Raw genomic sequence first — 21,221 nt, forward strand, 5'->3', positions numbered from 1 at the left:
ATCATAACTATTCACACATAATCTAGATATATTGTTAGGTGGATGACCATAATTAACTATGATGTATTTTTCGTTATACATAAAAAGTTTATTATTCTGAAAAATTAAATATGATTTCGTTTTTTTACATTACAAGTTATTTCCTATATTTGTGAGTAAACCAATTGAATAAGATTGAAAAGGTACAGACTTTTATTACGTGACAAATGAAAACATAAATTGTAGAAGTAACGTTAGGTTTTAGTTAATTTAACTTTATAAGGCACTTAAGTATTCTTTAATACGTTTTGTCGGTTTTGATATGACATGGATATATCCTTATAATACACATAACTTCAAAGATTGGCAAGAAGCTATATTGTTACCGACTTACTAAAGTTACCGTTAAATCTAAAGACCATAGGAACCTTAAAAGATTTTTCGGTTTACATGTAAATGTGCTTAACCAATGTATGGAAATCTTGAAGCACTTTTCTATTTACATTTTTAACGGCAAATTACTACATCATTATTGTCCACTATGAGACTTGAACCCTCACCATTTGAGAGAGACTCTACCTGAAGAAACACTAATCGACCCCGGGCAGATTACGGATAATTTGGGGGTTAAATAGATGTTTCCCACGAGGGGTTATGTCCGGCAAAGATGGTTCTTCTGGTGACCTGCAAAACAGACACCATGAGCTCGTCACTAAGAAGGGGAGGGGGGTCCCTCCTTGTGACCACCCTCCGGCGTGAGAATCAGACTAGATTGCTCTTGAATATAAGTGTATATTAAGAGATTGCTAGAGAAGATAAGATGTGATAAGGTAATGTAATGTGTCCCTACCATTCCAAGGTGTTGGAGTATTTATAGCCGAATGTAGGTTTCAAAGAAGGTACAGCCGGCTGAATAGTATTCCTGTTCTGCCAACTGTGGGCTACGCACATGCCATGCTGGCAGTTGGTGGGTAGGCAGCGGCTGATAGGGACTAGGCCGGCTGTGTACTATTCCTTTTCCACCAACTGCAGGCTATGCACGTGCTACGACAGGTTGGTGAGTAGGCAGCGGCTAATAGTGACAGGAGTTGGTGAGTAGGCAGCGGCTGATAGTGATCAGGCCGGCTGTGTACTATTCCTTTGTCACAGTGAGCTGTCGCTGCTTTGGTCAGACCTTTTGTCCATACCTCGTCAGGTACCGTACAAAAGGTCCTCCAGTAGCGTACGGACTGGCTCATTTGGGCGGGAGTATTCCCGGCTTTGGGCGGGAGTGTTCCCGGCTTGCTCACTCCTTCTTCAGGTGACATTACTGAATTATTTAAGAGTTAAGTGCCTTGTGCGTGTAGCCTTGCTGCGCAGGTAGCCTTCCCTGATGGCTTGTATCCGCAGCTGCGGGAACAGGCGGGGTACTTCACCATTGGGAGGCTTTTCCTGCGGGAACAGCTTGCGTACTGCGCGTAAGGACGTCACGTCTCTGAGCATGGTGGGTCCTGCGGATCCAGTTGGTTTCTGCGCAGGCGTCCCTCTTCAAGGTGAGTCTTGCGAGTTAGCCTTTGCGCAGACGTCCCTGTTGAAGGTGAGTCTGGCGGGTTTTGCCGCCTTCCACACGCAACGATTTCTTCACACTTATTTATGCGGTGAAAACCGGCATATCAGTGTTTTGAATAAATTAACCGTTCGACGCGCGATTGTCAATAGGTTAGTTCGGTGTCCTCTATCATGATTTGTGCGGTTAGGACCGGCACTTTCATTTAGTAGGATGATCAAACTTTACCTATGACTGACCTGCGTGAAGGCTTTCCTTATATTTTCTTTGGAAATTTGTCGTTTTGTGTTTATGCGGGTTTTGCCGCCTTCCATTTGGGTATCAATGAATCCCAGGGGATGATTGTTTACTGCACTTGCCCCGGCTCGAGTGACCGGGGTAGTGTTCGTAAAATTTACTGCACTTGCCCCGACTTGGGTAACCGGGGTAGTGTTCGTAAAACGTGTGTATTCGTAGGTGTTCCCCCCAGTAGCTGGGGTTATGGTTACCGGGGTTTCTTGGTTACTCCTTGGCCTGGGGACTGGAGTAACGTTAACCATCTTTCCAGAAATTTTGAAAAAACTGAAAAAGAATAAGTTCTAGCTTTATGCACGGATGGCGCCAATGAAGAAACACTAATCGACCCCGGGCAGATTACGGATAATCTGGGGGTTAAATAGATGTTTCCCACGAGGGGTTATGTCCGGCAAAGATGGTTCTTCTGGTGACCTGCAAAACAGACACCGTGAGCTCGTCATTGAGAAGGGGGGGTCCCTCCTTGTGACCACCCTCCGGCGTGAGAATCAGACTAGATTGCTCTTGAATATAAGTGTATATTAAGAGATTGCTAGAGAAGATAAGATGTGATAAGGTAATGTAATGTGTCCCTACCATTCCAAGGTGTTGGAGTATTTATAGCCGAAGGTAGGTTTCCAAGAAGGTACAGCCGGCTAAATAGTATTCCTGTTCTGCCAACTGTGGGCTACGCACATGCCATGCTGGCAGTTGGTGGGTAGGCAGCGGCTGATAGGGACCAGGCCGGCTGTGTACTATTCCTTTTCCACCAACTGCAGGCTATGCACGTGCTACGACAGGTTGGTGAGTAGGCAGCGGTTAATAGTGACAGGGGTTGGTGAGTAGGCAGCGGCTGATAGTGACCAGGCCGGCTGTGTACTATTCCTTTATCACAGTGAGCTGTCGCTGCTTTGGTCAGACCTTTTGTCCATACCTCGTCAGGTACAGTACAAAAGGTCCTCCAGTAGCGTACGGACTGGCTCATTTGGGCGGGAGTATTCCCGGCTTTGGGCGGGAGTGTTCCCGGCTTGCTCACTCCTTCTTCAGGTGACATTACTGAATTATTTAAGAGTTAAGTGCCTTATGCGTGTAGCCTTGCTGCGCAGGTAGCCTTCCCTGATGGCTTGTATCCGCAGCTGCGGGAACAGGCGGGGTACTTCACCATTGGGAGGCTTTTCCTGCGGGAACAGCTTGCGTACTGCGCGTAAGGACGTCACGTCTCTGAGTATGGTGGGTCCTGCGGATCCAGTTGGTTTCTGCGCAGACGTCCCTCTTCAAGGTGAATGCGATGAATGTGCTTAACCAATGTATGGAAATCTTGAAACACTTTTCTATTTACATTTTTAACGGCAAATTGCTACGTCATTATTATCCACTGTAGGACTTGAACTCTCGCAATTTGAAAAAGACTTAATCTTATCAAACACCTTGATACCATTACGCCACAAACACTTTGGTAAAACAAGTACTACTTTGTCCACTATGGAAACTTTTTCTAAATGCATTTGTGGTAAAAAGTAAAAACAAAACCATGAACACAAAATTCGAGATTGTGCATAATTGCTCGGTAGCGTACCCCTATCCCCCGTTTAGAACCACTTCCTCCACCCTTAGTAAATCAAGGTTTGTAGTTGATGATTGACCGTTTACTTTAGCACAAACAAAACTTAAGTGTGTTAAATTTTGATACTCTCATAAGTGTTGAATTAGATACATATAACTTAACATGTTTTTACCAATTATTGAACTAGAAATACAGTTGTTTCACAGTTGCTTTGGTGGTTTGGTTTGATACACTCTTTAAGCCATATGTACCAAACCCAACAAATCTGTTTGGTCATTAAATTTTAATAAACAAATGGGATACACATTCACATGATACATGAACTCAATAAATGTGATATTTATTGGACTAAAACAAATGACAATGCTATAATTTTGTATAGCAAAAAGATATTTATCCTAATGGAATGGAACAGGTGTGCCATGCTTCTTGTTAACAATAGCCATTGCTAAATACCGACTACCCATCCCTATCGGCGTCTGCTCATCCGGGCCTTCCCAAAATGGGGCTTCACCCTCCCCAACCAACCGCCAGTACCCGCTTCTCAGTGACTCTGCTTGCTCGTCTGTGCAGTTTTGCAGCAACGCTTCCACACGAAAATTTATCCCAAGATTTCCAAGAAACTGAGACTGAGTGACGGGCCCGTACGCACACACGTCTTCTGCAAATTTTTTTCCCAAATTTATATTTATTGGTCTTTTTAGAATATAGAAACAATTGAAGGGAGCAATTGTAAACAAACCGAACGTTTAGTGAACAGTTCATGAACCATTCTGCAAGAAGTTTGTTTATGCTAGTTTATTTAATAAACGACCGAACATGAACAAAAACTTTTGTTCACTTACTTAAACGAATGAACATGATCACATGTTTTGTTTGTTCATTTATGTTCATGAACGTCGGTTTATTTAAACTCGTTTATGTTTGTTAGTTTACGTTCGTTTAAGTTTGTTTGTTTACGTTCATTAATATATTCATTTAAAATTCATGTGTGCAATATAGGTCTGTAAAGCGTAAACGAACCGAACATTCAAGAACAGTTATGCGGGAAGTTCATTTATGTCCGTTATTAATCATGAATAAATTTTTTTTTTCATTTAGTTAGACGAACGAACATGAACACATGTCTCTTGCGTTCATTATATTCATAAGCGTTCGTTTATTTAAGTATGTTAGTTTGCATTTGTCTAAGTCCATTCGTTTACGTTCATTAATAAGTTCATTTAACTTTTTCGGCCCATTACGACGTAGTTCATTTCTAATAACTTTATAGGCCCAACACATTGTTTTTCACATTACTTTTTACTGATTTCAGCTCAGCTATGTCTGTTAATCTATGTCCGTTCGTTTACGTTAGTAAACCATTCCTTTATATCGCTAACAAACATAAACGGACACAAACATGTTGATTTTCTTAACAAACGAACACGAACAAGAAAATCCCATTTGTTTAATTGTTCGTGTTCGATCATTTGTTCAGACTAGTTAAATGAACGAACATGAACAAGGTCTGTTTGGTTCGTTTACAAGCCCAAGTGTAAGGAATGCATACCTGAAACTTCCTCAGCAGAGTGTTTGATTGCAGGAAAGTCAACATATGCGCTTAGGTCAGCAGAACCAGGATCATCCAGAATATTAACAAACTTACGTTTTCGAATTGCCTGCAAAAACAGTTAAAATATTAAATAGTTATTGTAATCATGTTTGATAAATCAATATTTATGAAACTCAAAAGGATAAACAAAAAAGGTGTCGACGGGTCAATCTAACCTGAAGACTGTCGGAAACTATCGAGTCCAAGCCATAATCAATAATAAGGGCCCCACCACCGTCATTACTTATTCTCTTGGCTATGATTTGTGTCAAATCCATTGCTTTGGGGCAAACTTCAACATGTTCCAGTTTAGTCAACTCTTCTGTCGAAGCCCACTTGCAACGTTTTAGAAGATACAGTGTAGCTGGCGTAGGTTGAGGTGACAGCACAACACGGAACCTGAAGAGTGAACACAAAATGAAAACAATTAATTAAATCGGAAAGTTATCGAAAACATGCTTCAATGGTATTAGTCTATCGTAAATTTAAGGAAAAAAGTACTTTGAATCTTCTCCAACATCAATCATTTTTTCACACCAGCCACGGGAAGCTTTCTGGAAGAAACAATAAAAATAGTGAGTAGCAATGTAATTACTAGCATCAGAAAGATAGATGAACAGCATAAGAAACTACATAAATAAACCTGAAATTGATGAACTGGTAACGCATCAAAGAATTCATGGGCAATAATAATTGTCGGCACTGCATAAAAAAAACCATTGATTATACATTCATAATCCTTAACATGAAAGAACACGCACCAAGTCATTGCTATTATGGATCAATTACTGAAAGTAACTAACATTGCTAATTCTGCTTTTCGAGTGATGTGAAAATTAACAAACTATACCATGTTTAGCAAAAATGGCAACAACACAAGCATTGTATCCAACAATGCAGTATAAGTAGAGAGAATAAAGCATTAATATAACAAGATAGATTTAGCTAAGAGTGTAAATGAGCCATGTCACTTGTGAGCTACTTAAGATCAGCTCGCTAAAAGCTCAAATCGAGCCGAGCTTAAACAAACTTGAGCCTAAAAATAAGATTGTGCAATAAACCAAATATTAACTCCCAAGCTTCACTTATCAAGCTCGAGCTGGCTCACGAGCCTAATCAAGCCTTTAATTTGTAAATTTTTTATTTAATATATTACATATATGGTTATGAAATAAACATTATTATACATAATATTATGACAAAGTAAACAAATAGTACATATTATATTATATCATATTATACAGAAAGAATAAAATAAAAAAATATATAAAAAGTAATTATAAATGTATATAAATTATTTAATAGATAACAAGCAAGCCGAGCCGAGCTCGAGCTTTAGAAATAGAGCTTGAAATGAGCCGGGCTCAGCTCGGCTCATTTACACCCTTAATTTTGGCATATCAAAAAAACTACAAAATTTTTAGAATAAGATGCATGAAATACATATGCTAATCAGTAGGCTAGATATTATTTGGAGGAGTTACAAATCGATCACAACTGTGTACATTAATATCAATGAAGCTCTCCAAAATATGAAAGATTGAAAAATAATATATAAAACATGAGATATGCAAAGACAAATGCAGCCTACATATATAGTGAAGGAGGATGAACCTAAGAATAGCATAGTAAAACATTATCAGCTATACACAAAAACATCCTTACATCCAGTTGGAACCTCCTCTAGGGTCGAGTGCCACGAGACAGGTGTTCCAGTCAAAGTGGTAGCAGTATTTTCATCAGCGCCATCTTCATTATTGCATTTCAACGTTGACTTTTGAATTTTCTTTAGTGCTGGACTCACTTCAACCATGTGTATGTTTATGGATTGTGTAAACTTCTCAAACTTTGAAGCACCCTGCAGTGGGAAATTGCATTATATCTAAAATCATAGTTATCATTGCAAATATATTAACGGAGAAGCATTAAGCATAAAAGTATTATACGCGTAGAAGATCAGCCATGAGTGTTCCTCTTCCTGGCCCAAGCTCAACTAGATTGACCTTATTCGGTTGGCCCATTTGCTCCCACAAACACATGGCCCAAACGCCAACCATCTGAAGCAATAATGGTTTTAAGATGCTTAACAAGCTCAGAATCAGCGGAAGGTTGGTGAGAATGGTCTGCAGTAATTGATCCAATAACCTAACTTATTGCACATCCATATATGTAAAGTGAAATGCATATAATAAACAACAAGTGTAGCAGAGAAAGTGAACCAGGAGGATTGTTTAATCCAGAGCGATCTACGGATATTCTGGCGGAGGGTATGTAGTTCAGATGGTAGAGGTAAGGGGATCGATACCCTGCATCTCCATTTTATTCAGTTTTTGCTTTTGTAAAATCTCTCCACTAACCCTCAATCAAGTTGTTATCTTTTTAATAATTCTAATATAATGGTGTTTTGTTTTTTTTTTTTTATGTTGGATTGAGTCAAGAACAATGTCGCATCTTGGTCCGATGCTTACTAGACTTGATGTTGGGCTAGAAGATGATGTTGCGTTGATGGGTTGGACTCATCATGGACGTATTAAAAAAGAAAGAGAAGAAGATATGTGTTTTCTTAGATAGCCAAATCGTCTCACACACTATAGTTTTTGATCTTATATCATATCATTCTTAGTAACATATACATGCATGCCCTCAGGATGGGTAAAAGTGAAATTGCATTAACTTTGACGTTATTTTACTAATTTCATGAAAATAACGTTAAAGTGGCGGAAGCTTAATCGGGCATCATGTAGTGACAAAGATACATGCGGCAATCAGCGGGTGTCCCAATTGTTGAGTGTTATGTGTCATATGTCCAAGGTTTGATGTAAAACTACTATCGAGTCAGGGTCTCACTGGAAGCATCATCTCTATTCTTATAGGGTAGAGATAAGGCTGTCTACGTCTTATCCTCCTCAAACCCTACCATAGCTTTGATATTTGTGGGATTTACTGAGTACGATGATGATGATAATGATGATGATGTTGTGGTGGTGGTGCTTTATGAGGCCGAAATGGAAGAGTGGCAGCTGGTCCGATAAGTTGAGATCACACAGGCTTGTTCAAGTAAATTTGTTTCAGAAACCACTTGTGAAGGTTAGGTTGGTGGATTTGATGATTGCAGCAAACAATTTTAGGAAAGAAAATATTATAACTTCGACATGAACAGGGATGGCGTATAAAGCTATTCTTAGAGATGGTTCTGCTATTGCAATCAGGAGGCTTAGCTGGTGTATCTTTTTTGGTTACTGAATCACCTTTGGTCTTCATTGTTCATTTGATTTAGGGTTTCATCACTTGATTAAGTATGGATGAAACATTTGCGATTTAAGTTTAATAATAAGAGATTCTATATCTATGACATATCTATATATGCAAATCATTTTCCATACTCGTGATGACTTAATAAACAAATGGTGCATTTCGATTTGTTATAACTCCGTAAGCAACTTTTCAATTCGCAACCATATTATTTACTTTAGTTAACAACCGATTCAAGTTACAGTTGCGTTATATGATACTCGCAATATGACCATATCATATAGGTAAAAAATTTAGTTAAATCTAATAAAATATACAGTTATGGAAAATATAGTATTATAACTATGATAAAAAGAAAACTAAATCAAATATAATATATATGATATATGTGTGAAATTATAATTATAATTATGTTTATTAAAGAAGTCAAAACCAAGTCGGTTTTGAGCTTGTAAAACTAGTCACGAGCTGAACTTGAGCCTAAGTCTAGTTTGAACCGACTTGTATATGCCCTACCAAGAAACAATAGGCTTCCAAATTGGTAACAGCCCCTCTCCCGTTCCATAACATATGGGGTGCCAATAGTCTAGTTGGGGTGCTATAAGTTTTGTGAACCGTAATTTTGAGAACATGACAGAACAAGCCGGTCACATTAGTTGGGTTGAGTAGTCAAAATGATGTATGTTTAAGCGTTTGAAAATGTTAATCTATTTTTCACTAAGACTATGCGTGGTAGAGGACTTTCACATAACAAAAATTTTGTTACATCACTATCATGTATGTAGAGAGCATTCATTAACATTTTACTGAAAAATATATAATCATTTAACTGAAAATACAATTATATTTAACTTTCGTTTTATTATAAAATAAGAGTGGGTTATTATGATTAATTGGATGTATAGCTCGCCCCACCATTTTGAAGCACACTGCTCGTTAGTGCACTAGCTCCCAAGAGGGCATTTCCTTGTATTACCCCACTCAAAATGGATTAACATTGAAATTAATATTAAAATGTAGCCATGTAGGGTGAGGTGATGGGGAGTGATTGTGAATGAGTGATGCCCCCACCCCTCACTATACTTGGTCTAAAATGTACAAACTCAAAATGTTTGCTTTTGGCATTATCAATCTTTGTCTCTGTCATTTAAGCCTAGCCAATAATGTTCCATTCAACAGTTTATGATCAAGGGATGGATTATTACTATTACTACTTAACTATAAAACTATAAAATACAATGACACAGTTAACCAAATGCATAATTACACTTTCTCCCAAATCGACACAGAGTAACACTTGGCATCTAATCTCCGATGATCATCTTCACCATACCTCCAAATCTTCCAGTACTTAGCAAGATCAACAATTACAAACACATAGAACAAAAAAACACTACACAAACTCACAACACTATACAAAATCACCGTCACTTGCGGAAGAAAGAATCCGCAAACTGATAAATAAATCCAAACGAGACCGCTGTATAGAGCAACCACATGTTTAACTTCAACCAAAATTTCCGCCTCCAGTACTCATTTTTAGGCAGCGAGACGTATTTAGAAACGCGTGATTGCAGCAAAAACACGCACGCACAAACCGATACACAGAGGAACGCTAAGGAATAGTCGTTAAGGCGGATGGCTCGGGCGATGGCACCGAGGGTGTTAGGCATCATGATGAGGAACACAAGTGTCCACTGGTAGTCGTTGGTGATTGCATGAGTGTCTCTTTGAGTTAAGGTTACCTTGTTACGGAGAGGCATTTGGAGTGCTTTGGTTGTAGTGGAGTGGTGTGTGTGTGTGAGTGAGTGAGGATGATTAATGGGAAAATGATATAATTGAGGTTTAATTATATGTGTGGCAGTGAACAAAACATCGTTTCCAATGTGAGAACCCTTGGTTTTTCGATGAAGACTCAGGTTCAAAGTCCACTAATATTATTTTGGAAGGGACATAAGTGGCTCAGTGAAGACTTAGGATCTTTGTAATCTTCAGTTTGATAACTTTGAGGTGCTTTAGTACTTCGTATCACCGGGTTAGACCAACTGACAGTGATATTTTATCATTATGTCACCCCGTACTAAGTACCTAGATAATTTTTTTTTATTGGCCTTAAGAAAAAAAATAAAAAGTGTGGACAAGACGACAAGTGGTATCAAACACAGCTACTTTCCGACAAAATTTATGAAGAGGGTCTTGTGTCATTATTCCCTTCCGGAAAAATTACTACGTGTACACGATGGAATAAATGTTGGGTATAAGGTTTTCATTTAGTCATTTCAACGATAATATAATTCATTTACCATATGAGTGTGTGTTACATCAAATTGAAAATCATTTCTCTCTCTCTCTCTAAAAATACAGGAACCATTCGAGAGGTAACATGTGTCCACATGAATCAATGAGATTACAAAAGCTGTTATGGTTACCGCTAAATCATGGAATTCGTGATTTGATTGTATCACTAGCAATATTTTTATAGAAAATTTTTAAAATGTTTCTTTTTAAAGAGATTTTTTAAAATCTCATATCATAATTTCAGTAATGTCTCTATCTAAACGCGTCTTCACGCGTCGCGTCTCTAGGTGAAGAAACATGGATCCAATCCTCGGGTATGGGTCCTAGATCCGATGAGTCCACATGGTAAGATACGATAATTACAACCAATGATATGAGTATAACTCCCCAAAGTCTAATGACCTGAACCTGCAAAACAGACACCGTGAGTCTCGTTACAGGAAGGACAAGAGGGGGGGGGGGTCTTCCTGTAACCACCCTCCGACGTGAGAATCAGTAACGTTCGTAAATGGAGAAAGTACTGAGTAAACAGACTAAGTGTAGTAAGAATGCTAGTGAGTGAATGAATACCTCATACCATTTGACAAGGTATTTATAGCCGAAGGATGTAGGAAGGTGATTGGGCCAGCTGTCCTCTTCTAGAAGATCTTCAATAACCGCCTGGACGCGTGTCCTTTTATGATAGGTTGAGCTATACGTCCCATGTGCATGGGTATAACAACCCGGACACGTTTTGCCCAATGATAGGACGGATCGCACCCTGGCCATGTGCACGGTTATAACAACCTGGCCAGGTGTCCTTTGTTCATTGGCTGGTAGGTCACGTATTCCTCACGTAACAATCGTGGATATTCTTCTAGAAGGTAATTGGTTGGTGACAGCTGTTCCGCTGGCACTTCCTCTCGATCGTTTGGGCGGACTGATGTCCTATCCTGCGGACGACTTTCGAGGGTGCAAAGATGCTTTCGCGCGTGACATGAGGACATTCTTCCTCTATCGTGATATGCGGGTGATCCGTATGCCCTGCGGGAGGCTTATTAGAGGTTCCTCTATGACCCGCGGGTGGTACTTAAGGGTATTTAGGTCTTTTTGGCACCCTACCTCTATACTAGATAAGATATTATGATATATTGATATTCAAGGAGAACACCATATTTATTATATTTTCGATGAATATGCGTAATTTTTGTTCCATTGCATCTTGTTTTTCCAGTTGCCACTATATTAGTAAAGATTTTGGTGTTTCAATTGTTGTGTATATTTGTCCCATTGAGTATGTCGTATGCTCAATTTTGCTTATGCCGAATGCATATGATATCAAAGAAGAACGCCATGTTTAGGTGAATTCTCGACTCTTTGGCCATTTCATCAAAATCTTATTTTGTCCGTCAATCAACAGGCTAATATGATTAACGATTAACGAAATTCTTTACTCGTTATGGTAATTCCCATAAAAAGATGTTGATGTTAAATTTGATTGCGAGAAGGCGTACGATTCTTTGAGTTTGGATTATTTATTTTTTATTATGTCTTTCTTTGGGTTTGGAGATAAATGGATGTGTTGGATTCGAGCTTGTTAGGCTTCAGCTAAGGCATCAAAGTTGCTCAAAGGTAGTCTTACTTAAGAGTTTAAGTTGGAGAGAGGTCTTAGACAAGGGGATCCTTTTATCCCTTATTCTTTTCATTATTGTAATGGAGGGGCTCCATGCGGCTATTGAAGATAGTCTTCATGCGGGTTTGTATTCAGGGTTTAGTGTGGGTAGAGGTGATTTATTTTTTATCTCCTCTCTTTTTTGCGAGCAATGTTATCCTGTTTGGTGAGTGGTTGGTTAGTAACCTGCAAAATATTAATATGGTTCTCAATTGTTTGTATATTGGGTCTTAAGCTTAATAGTAAATTTTCATTTGCATTATAGTATGTTATATGTTATGTGGCATCAACACGAGGTGTATGTCTAGGCACACTATTATCATTTGCAGTATAGTATGTGACGTAAGCATATCAGCACGATGTGTATGTAAAGCACGCTACGATGAAATTGAAAGTACGTTGGATTATGAATGCGCTTATATTTCTAGCAACACTATAACATGTTAATTAATATTTAAGAGAACATATACATGTCACATAACAACACAAAACATTTGCTATCACAACTTAATGGTTATATGAAGTTAGTCTGAATTTGTTTTTGGAGTATTATTTAGCAATCCATGTCTTAGCTCTTAATAATTGATTTTTGCACTTAATTTCATCCAACCGAAAATAACTAATAATGTTTCGATATTTTAGAGACATGATTTGGACACCCATATAGATTTAGTAAATCAACCAAAAAGTCTAATTTGCTCCCAAATTACCTTTTTAACTTATTTTATATAAACCACCGCCTAAATGTCAACCTTAGATTGTAGTAGATGCCGCCCTGCACCCGTCTCTTCTATTTAAATTCAACCAAATTCAAGTCTAGGGGTGTACACGGACCGGACCGAACCGGACGAGAGCATGTCCGTGTCCGTCCGTTAAGCTTTTGACGGACAAACGGACGGTTCACGAACACTCTACCGAACGAAAATTCATGTCCGTGTCCGTCCATTAAGAAATTGAGTTTGTCCGTGTCGGTCCATGTCCGTCCGTTAATATTTTAAACGGACGTTAACGGACAATAATGGGCAAACGGACACTAATGGTCATTAATGGACAAACAAACATGTGAACATTAATGGACAACGAACACTAATGGACAAATATAAACGGTTACATATTAACACCAAGCATATATCTAAACAACTTCACATACAAATTAGGAATTACACCATATAACATTCAAATATACTTAACACTTAATATATTAACATAAAGTGGATCACTATAATATAAGAGACATCAAATATGTGTATTAATATAAAAGTGTTATTAATAACACTAGAAATTCCACAGTTAAATTACAATGTTGGATAGATATAAACACTAACGATACCTGTCGGACATTACCAGACGTAATCGGACGAACGTTACCGGACGTTCACGAACACTATCGAACGGACTTGGCCCTTGTCCGTGTTCGTCCGTTAAGCTTGCCGAACGAAATTTTTGTGTCCATGTCCGGTTCTTTTATTAAACGGACGAACATAAACGAACTTCTTGCCGAACGGACGCCCGGACGTCCGCCGGACGTCCGGTTCGCTTACAGCTCTAAATTCAACCTAAACAAAAGGCCTACGAACCCAACGAATGTTATATATATAATTAATAATTATGATTATTATACTAAGTCATATGCAAGTTGATGTATTATACTATATAGACAAAATAAAAATAAATAATAGTAAACTCAAGCTAGAGTTAAGATTAAGTTTGTTAAACTGGATTTCATTATGAGCTCAAGACTACACAATGCTCGAAATGCACAAATCTGAGCAAGGTCAATTCGTGGGGCTTTCTTTTACACCCTACTATGTAATAAAAGGCCTCTAAATTGGTTAGGAACTCTTCTCATGAAGAAAACATTCTCTCGTTCATGTCTCGTTTTAAAACAAAATTTATGGATGCTCATGTTTCGCTTTAATCAACTTATATAAATTTTAAGTGAAATTGTTTTTTTAGAACGATGACTTTTTTTATATTTAGGCTATCGCACTATTTAGATTTGAAAAGTCCAGATGCCTACTCTGACCAAACTATGTTGTCTTAACTGAGCCCACACTGGCTCCAAAGTGTGGCTTGGGCTTTCCCCCGGAAACCATACCGCCGATTACCACTTGACAGTCGTTGTGCCACCATAAGAGTAGAATTCTCTAGCGTAACACACGGTGGGACAAAAACCGGGTGAGCTTAGGGTTTGAACCGACAACCTTTGCACAAGACTAGGGCTGTAAACGAACCGATCGAACACGAACAAGGCCTTGTTCGTGTTCGTTCGTTAAGAAAATAATGTGTTCACGAACACTTACCGAACGTGATTTTATGTTCGTGTTCGTTCGTTAAGGAAATTAATGTGTTCACGAACGGTTTACGAACACAAACGAACACAAATAAAACGGCAGAGCCTAGAGATTGAGACTGATATATTCATCAATGTGATTAATGAAACCGTGTAAACGAATTGAACGAACACAAACATGGGCGTGTTCGTGTCCGTTCACTTAACAAAAAACGAACACGAACACTTAGTTGAACAATAATTTATGTTCATGTTTTTTATTTAAAAAATGAACATTTTTGTTCGTTTAAGTTATTTTTTTTAAAATCTAAACGAATATAACTGAACAAAGATAAATGAACATATATGAACACAAACATAAACGGACATAAATGAAAACAAATTAACAAATATAAAACTTTAAGTAAATGACTCATCCAAATAATATTTAATTATTTTTTATTAATACATAAACAAACATAAATAAACAGGAATAAATAAACGAACGTTTATGAACATAAATGAACGAACAGAACATGTGTTCATGTTTGTTCGTTTAATTAAACGAACACAAACTTTTTGTTCATGTTCATTCGTTTATTAAATAAACGAACATAAACGAACTTCCCGCCGAACAATTCACGAACAGTTCACCGAACGCTCGGTTCGTTTACAGGCCTACACAAGACCTAGCTCAAATCCTTCATTACAAATATTCAACCAACCAAAAGTGACACAAATATGATTTGAACTTGAGTTTTCACCGGAAAACTCAAGCCTGATACCACTAGACCATAATTGTGGGATTTAAGTGAAATTGTTAATTATAGTTTTTAAAAAATCAACCTAACAAACCGGTCATATGTAAATTGTTTGTGGCTCAATGGTAGAGCACTCATTTTGAAAGTGAGAGGTAGGAGGTTCAAACCTCACTATCACCAATTTATATGGGAGATATGAGGGATGACCCTGGCTTGCCAGAGTTCGAGTTCTGATCTCACCCGGTTTTACCGGCTCCTCGCTGTCGTGCCATTTGGCGGGCGTGGGGGTCGGGTTTTATCCGGTGAATCCCTCAATATGTGGACCGCTAGGGGCTCCGTCCGTCCGGACTAGTGGCCGGCTCGGGCCACCAGCCAATGAGGGCCACGTACGGAGTACCCGACGTTAGTTAGTTGGTCGTTCAAAAAAAAAAAAAAAAAAAAAAACAAACCGGTCATATTTATTGTTATTAGTTGAGATGACCGGTCAAAAGGAGTTTGAAAAGGTTAACCGTTTTCTTCTCATTCCCAAAGTCAAAAGTGTTTCTTTTAACACGTTATCAATAATTCTTCGGCGCGTTCAACTGTATATATAAATGGATTACAACTACTTTAAAGTTTAAACTAAAACAACATACATACGTTAGTCTAATACAATGGCGCGTTAAACAAATAGATACATAACTAATCACACTTTCTCCCAAACTGAGACGGAGTAACACTTGAATTTACCGGCATCTAAACTCCGATTTTCCGACAACCGATGATCATCCTCACCATACCTCCAAATCTTCCAATACTTAGCAAGATCAACAATTACAAACGCATAGAACAAAAACACACTACACAAACTCACAACACTGTACAAAACCAATGTCACTTGTGGAAGAAAGAAATCCGCAAACTGATAAACAAATCCAAACGAGACCGCTGTATAGAGCAACCACATGTTCAGTTTCAACCAAAATTTCCGTCTCCAGTTCTCGTTTTTAGGCAAAGATACGTATTTAGAAACGCATGATTGCAGCAAAAACACGCACACACAAACGGATACGCAGAGGAACGTTAAGGAATAGTCGTTAAGGCGAATGGCACGGACGATGGCACCGAGGGTGTTAGGCATCATGATGAGGAACACAAGTGTCCATTGATGATCATCGTGAGGATATCTTTGATCGGGAATTAAGGTTAGCTTGTTACGGAGAGGCATTTGGAATGTTTGGATGTGATGTAGTAGAATGAATTGAAGTGGATTTTATATGTGTGGCCAGTACCGGTATATTAGTTGCCACTTTCCAACATGTTTCTCAATGGTTTCTGCCTCTTTTCTCATTCTTTCAAGTTTCAATAGAAACGAGTCAACAGCGAGGTTCACGATGTGTAATTAATATTGTTACATGTGAAATATGGAGTTTTTTTTCACAAACCAGTGTTGGTGAAAAAACTATTTATCATTTTAATGTTTATTGAAAACTATTTACCAAACTAGTGTTTTCCACCTATTTTTCACTTTTTACTTTTAAATCAGCTTATTAATGCATTTGTATTTCTTCCGTTAATTAATCCATTATTTATTTCTATTTCATAATTCTTATATATTTTCATTTGATTAATCCGATAGCTTCTCTCAGATATTTTTTTATTATTCAATTTTTCTTATTTTTTCTAAATCATTATTATTATTTTATTTATTCTCTTATTTGATTTTCTTTTGAGTTAATATATTTTATTGTCTTTTTCTTTATTAAAAATATATGTTCATTTTACGGAATTTGTTTTTTGGGTTTAGTTCAGGTATTGTAACGAACCAAATTAATAAAGCTTGAATTCGCACCTGTAATACTTGGTTTTACCGATTTTATTGTTATTTTTTCTAAATACGTTAATTTTATGAATTTATTTTTCAGGTTTAATTTCGGTACCGTGGAACCTAAGCGATACTAATGTGAATTCCATATGTAATGATTAGGTTTGCTATAGTACCGGAACTAAACCAAAAAAATAAATGTGTAAAATATCACATTTAAAGACAAAAAAGAAAAATGCACCATGGGCGTTGGTAAAACCAAGAATTGCAGCGACTATTCAACCCGAATACGTGTTGGTGCATAATGTCAGTAGTTCATAGTCTAGTGTCTATAATCGAGTCTGTAATGATTAATTATGTTTTATATGTCTTAAGCGAAGTTACTAACAAGTTCGCTGTTTAGGCGAACTTGTTAGTCAAGCGAAGTTATGGACAACTTCGCCTGAACATGCCAGGCGAAGTTGTCGTGTATTTATATAGGTTACGGCTTAGCTTAGAAAAGGGGTTCGTGTGATCATTATCGAAGTTACGAGAGCTGTAACGTGAGGACGAGAGTTCGTGTCTGTAATAGTGATATTGTATCACGTGTTTTGGTTATAATATAACGTGTTTGTTTATCGTATCGTGTTTGATCTATTCGTGTCTTCTACGCTCGTAACGACCTACGCAGGGATTCCGCACCTACGTAGATCGAGATATCCCGTGCAGATCTATCCAGGGAACCTACAATTGGTATCAGAGCTTCGGCTCGATTGTGTGGTTCGGGATATTCACGCGGGTGTAGAAATCGTCCCGTTTCGACTATTCGCGGGACGTGTTTTCTGTGTTTTTGTGTCATTCTTACCTCCTACCATCGTATTCAACCCTTTACACCGTCAAAAACCTCGAAAAGCCCAGAAATCAGATCTGCAGAAACTTCGTGTTCATCAGGCGAAGTTGCCGTCACTGTTCGTAGGGTTTCGGCGAAGATATAAGGTTAAGCGAAGTTATCCACAACTTCGCCTACCTTCTCAAGTTCGCCTAACTCAAGCGAAGTTCTCTACAACCTCGCCTACTTCCTAAGTTCGCTTACCCTAAGCGAAGTTACACTCAACTTCGCCAAGTCACGCGAATTTAAGAAAGATCCAGCGAAGTTAAGTCTAAGCGAAGTTATCCGTAACTTCGCCTACAGTACTTTTCAGAAGAATTTAAGAAAGATCCAGCGAAGTTAAGTCTAAGCGAAGTTATCCGTAACTTCGCCTACAGTACTTTTCAGAAGAAATTTTTTTTGATTTTTTCGGGTTTCTTAGTTTTCGAGAAAGATGTCATCAATTAACATCTCTGAGTTAGTAAAGATGGAAGTAGAAGCAGGCTCAGCTACAAAAGCACCAAGGTTGCTGAAGGGAACCGATTTCGTTGCATGGAAGGATCGGTTCGAACTATATGTCAAGTACCGGGATGCAAAGATGTGGGTATGCATCCAGGATGGTTATATTCCACCAACTATGGAGTACGAAGGTCGTGATCAGATCAAGAAGTACAGCAAAATGGAAGATGAAGAGAAAAAGATGTATGAGGCCGAGAGCAAGGCTCATGCTGCTATCACTATGGCTTTTCCACAAGAGATCCTTCATACGTTTAGAAAGTACAAGACAGCAAGAGAGCTTTGGGAAGCTCTTGAGAACCGGTTTGAAGGAAATGTGGGAATCCGTGCTTCTAAGATCAAATTGCTCAAAACCCAGTTCTCAGTCTTCAAGTATTTGAAGAATGAATCTCTAGATGATATCATCACCCGATATTATCATCTGATGACTGAACTGAGCAACTATTCAATTTCTTACCGAGAAGAAGAGATAGTTGAGAAGCTTCTTGATGCTCTCCCACCAAAATGGGAGATGTACACGGTGCTGATGAGGGAAGACAAAGACTTTCCCCAATATGATCTGGAAACGGCAGTCAACAAGCTCCGAACCTTTGAGCTTAACATGGTTAGAAAGGAGACACCTACGGATCAGGTTCAAGATCCAGGTATGTATGGTACTAAAGTCAACTCTAGTTCAGGTTCGAAGACTGAATCAGCTGCCTACTACTCGAAGGGAGAGTCGGGTGCCAACTCATCACATGAGGGGCATGTGTCAGTCAACACGAATGGTGATGTTTGCTTTGTAGCAAGTGGATCTAGTGCTTCTAAACCGCAAGCAAGCAAGAGTAGTTGCTCTCCAAGTATTCCTAGCAACAACTACTCTAAGATGCCTATGAGTGTCAAATCTGCTGAAGAGCAGTTTGCTCTCTATGCTTCTTTTATTGCTTCCTATGAGAACTACATTCAGGGGAAGATTGTTGATCCAGCTATGTTGGATGAAGACTATGACCAGATTGATGCTGATGATCTGGAAGAAATGGATCTGCAATGGCAGATGGCTATGATCGTGAGAAGAGTGAAACGGTTTATGAAAAAGACCGGAAGAAAGTTTGTCGGTGGAAGGCCAGGGTTTGACAAGATGAAGGTAAGATGCTACAACTGTCAGCAAAACGGCCACTTTGCTAAGGAGTGCAGAAATGAGCGTGTAGAATGTGGTCAAGGCAAGTCTACACAGCATAATGCGGGTTCTAAAGATTATAGTGCTATGATTTCCAGAGAAGATGGTGAATACAACTGGAACCTGCATTCTGAAGAAACTTTCGAACATGCCAATTTGGCGAAGGTTGAAACTGAAGGAAATGAGAAGGTTACCGAAGAAGAAAAAGCTCTCATGGCAGATGTTAAAGACCAGCTCTCCGAGGTATGTTCTAAACCTACTTGTTCTAAATGTGAAAACTTGTCTGAGCAATTAGCAACTATAACTGATCAGTATGTTGGTTTGGATGCTGAGTTTAAAACTTTAAAAGAAGATCATCACTTTACTAAAGCAAGAGAAAATAGCTATAAAGTTAAAATAAAAGCTTGTGAAAAGGATATTAAAAGTCTAAAAGCAAAACTTGCTGAAAAAATACAAGTGATTGATCTAAGCTATGAAGTTTTGGAAGAAAAAACCAAGCTAATAGCTGAAAGAGAAAAACAGATTGCTGATCACCAGGTGAAAGTGGTGGAACTGAATAGAAAACTTGAGCAGTTCAGAAATTCCTCTGCTATTCTTGATCACCTTGTTAGTGATCAAGGTTCCTCTGTTAAGAGGGGAGGAATTGGTTATCATGAGGTTCCACCACCTTATAATCACAATTACACTTTTAATCCTAGTGTTCAGAAATCTGTTGACTTTGAGGTTGTTCAGACAGTTCCAATTAAGGTAACTAGTAAAGAACCAGATGTTAGTAGAGGCGAAACAAGTACGCCTGTGTCAAGTGTTAAAATTTCTGATCCGAGTCCAGTCTCATCAAGTTCGGATAAGTCATCCGAGCCTGGTAAGACAAAGGAGGAGGCAGTGTTACCAGATAGTGGAGAGAAAGATAAAACAACTAAAAAGAGTTCTCCGCTAAACCCGTATGTCCCACCTTATGTGAGACAAACGGGCGGTAATAAAGCCTCGACATCTAAAACACCTGTTGATAAAAAGGTTGAACATAGGTGTTGTTTTAGGTGTAATCAATTAGGGCACCTAGTTGCAGATTGCCCTCTGAAGCAGCGATTCAGAGGTGTGAGGCATACCAAAACTGAGACTAAGCCTAATGGTAATTATAATACTGTTAAAAATGAAAACCATTCAAAATTCAGAAATGTGACTAATTCAGGTTTTCAAAGAAACCAATCTCAGTTTTACACTGCTAATAACCAAACCACAAGCTATAATTCTTTCAATTCACAAAGGTTTGGAAGGCCTCACAATCAATCTACAAGGAGGTATACTAATAGGACTTACAGGAATTATACAGAGACTAACTTTGGAAAGCCAAGGTTCGGGATGTATAGATCCAAGACCAATTGGTCTTGGGTCCCTAGATTCTAATCTTTTGCTTTAATCGTGCAGGAACAGTTGAACAGGGCTGCCAATAATCTTTGGGTTGTGGATAGCGGCTGTTCCCGGCACATGACGGGTAACAAAAACTTGTTACACGATTTGAAACCTGTTCAAGGAGGGAGAGTGAGCTTTGCAGGAGAAAGTGGAGGCAAGATTACAGGAATGGGAACGGTGTCTAATGGAAAGATGACTCTAGAAAAAGTAAACTTTGTCGAAGAATTGAAGCACAATCTGCTGAGTGTGTCGCAGATCTGTGATAAGGAGTACACCGTACATTTTACAAAGAATGAGG

The 21,221-nt window shown here is 38.5% G+C and overlaps 1 pseudogene across 1 annotated transcript; it reads right to left on the reverse strand.

Annotated features, from left to right (window-relative positions):
• Nucleotides 1-3,645: 3,645 nt before the first annotated feature.
• On the reverse strand, nucleotides 3,646-16,136 carry LOC143583907 (uncharacterized; annotated as a pseudogene). The gene is made up of 9 exons (XR_013144265.1): nucleotides 15,920-16,136; nucleotides 7,176-7,262; nucleotides 6,903-7,079; nucleotides 6,622-6,814; nucleotides 5,600-5,658; nucleotides 5,458-5,510; nucleotides 5,133-5,355; nucleotides 4,915-5,023; nucleotides 3,646-4,023 (listed from the first exon to the last, which is right to left on the reverse strand). The product of XR_013144265.1 is annotated as an uncharacterized LOC143583907 (transcript).
• Nucleotides 16,137-21,221: the final 5,085 nt, after the last annotated feature.

The sequence above is a fragment of the Bidens hawaiensis genome, unplaced genomic scaffold (assembly GCF_021521415.1).
Source record: "Bidens hawaiensis isolate Kalapana, Puna unplaced genomic scaffold, B.hawaiensis_p1.1 tig00032718_1, whole genome shotgun sequence".
NCBI lineage: Eukaryota > Viridiplantae > Streptophyta > Magnoliopsida > Asterales > Asteraceae > Bidens > Bidens hawaiensis.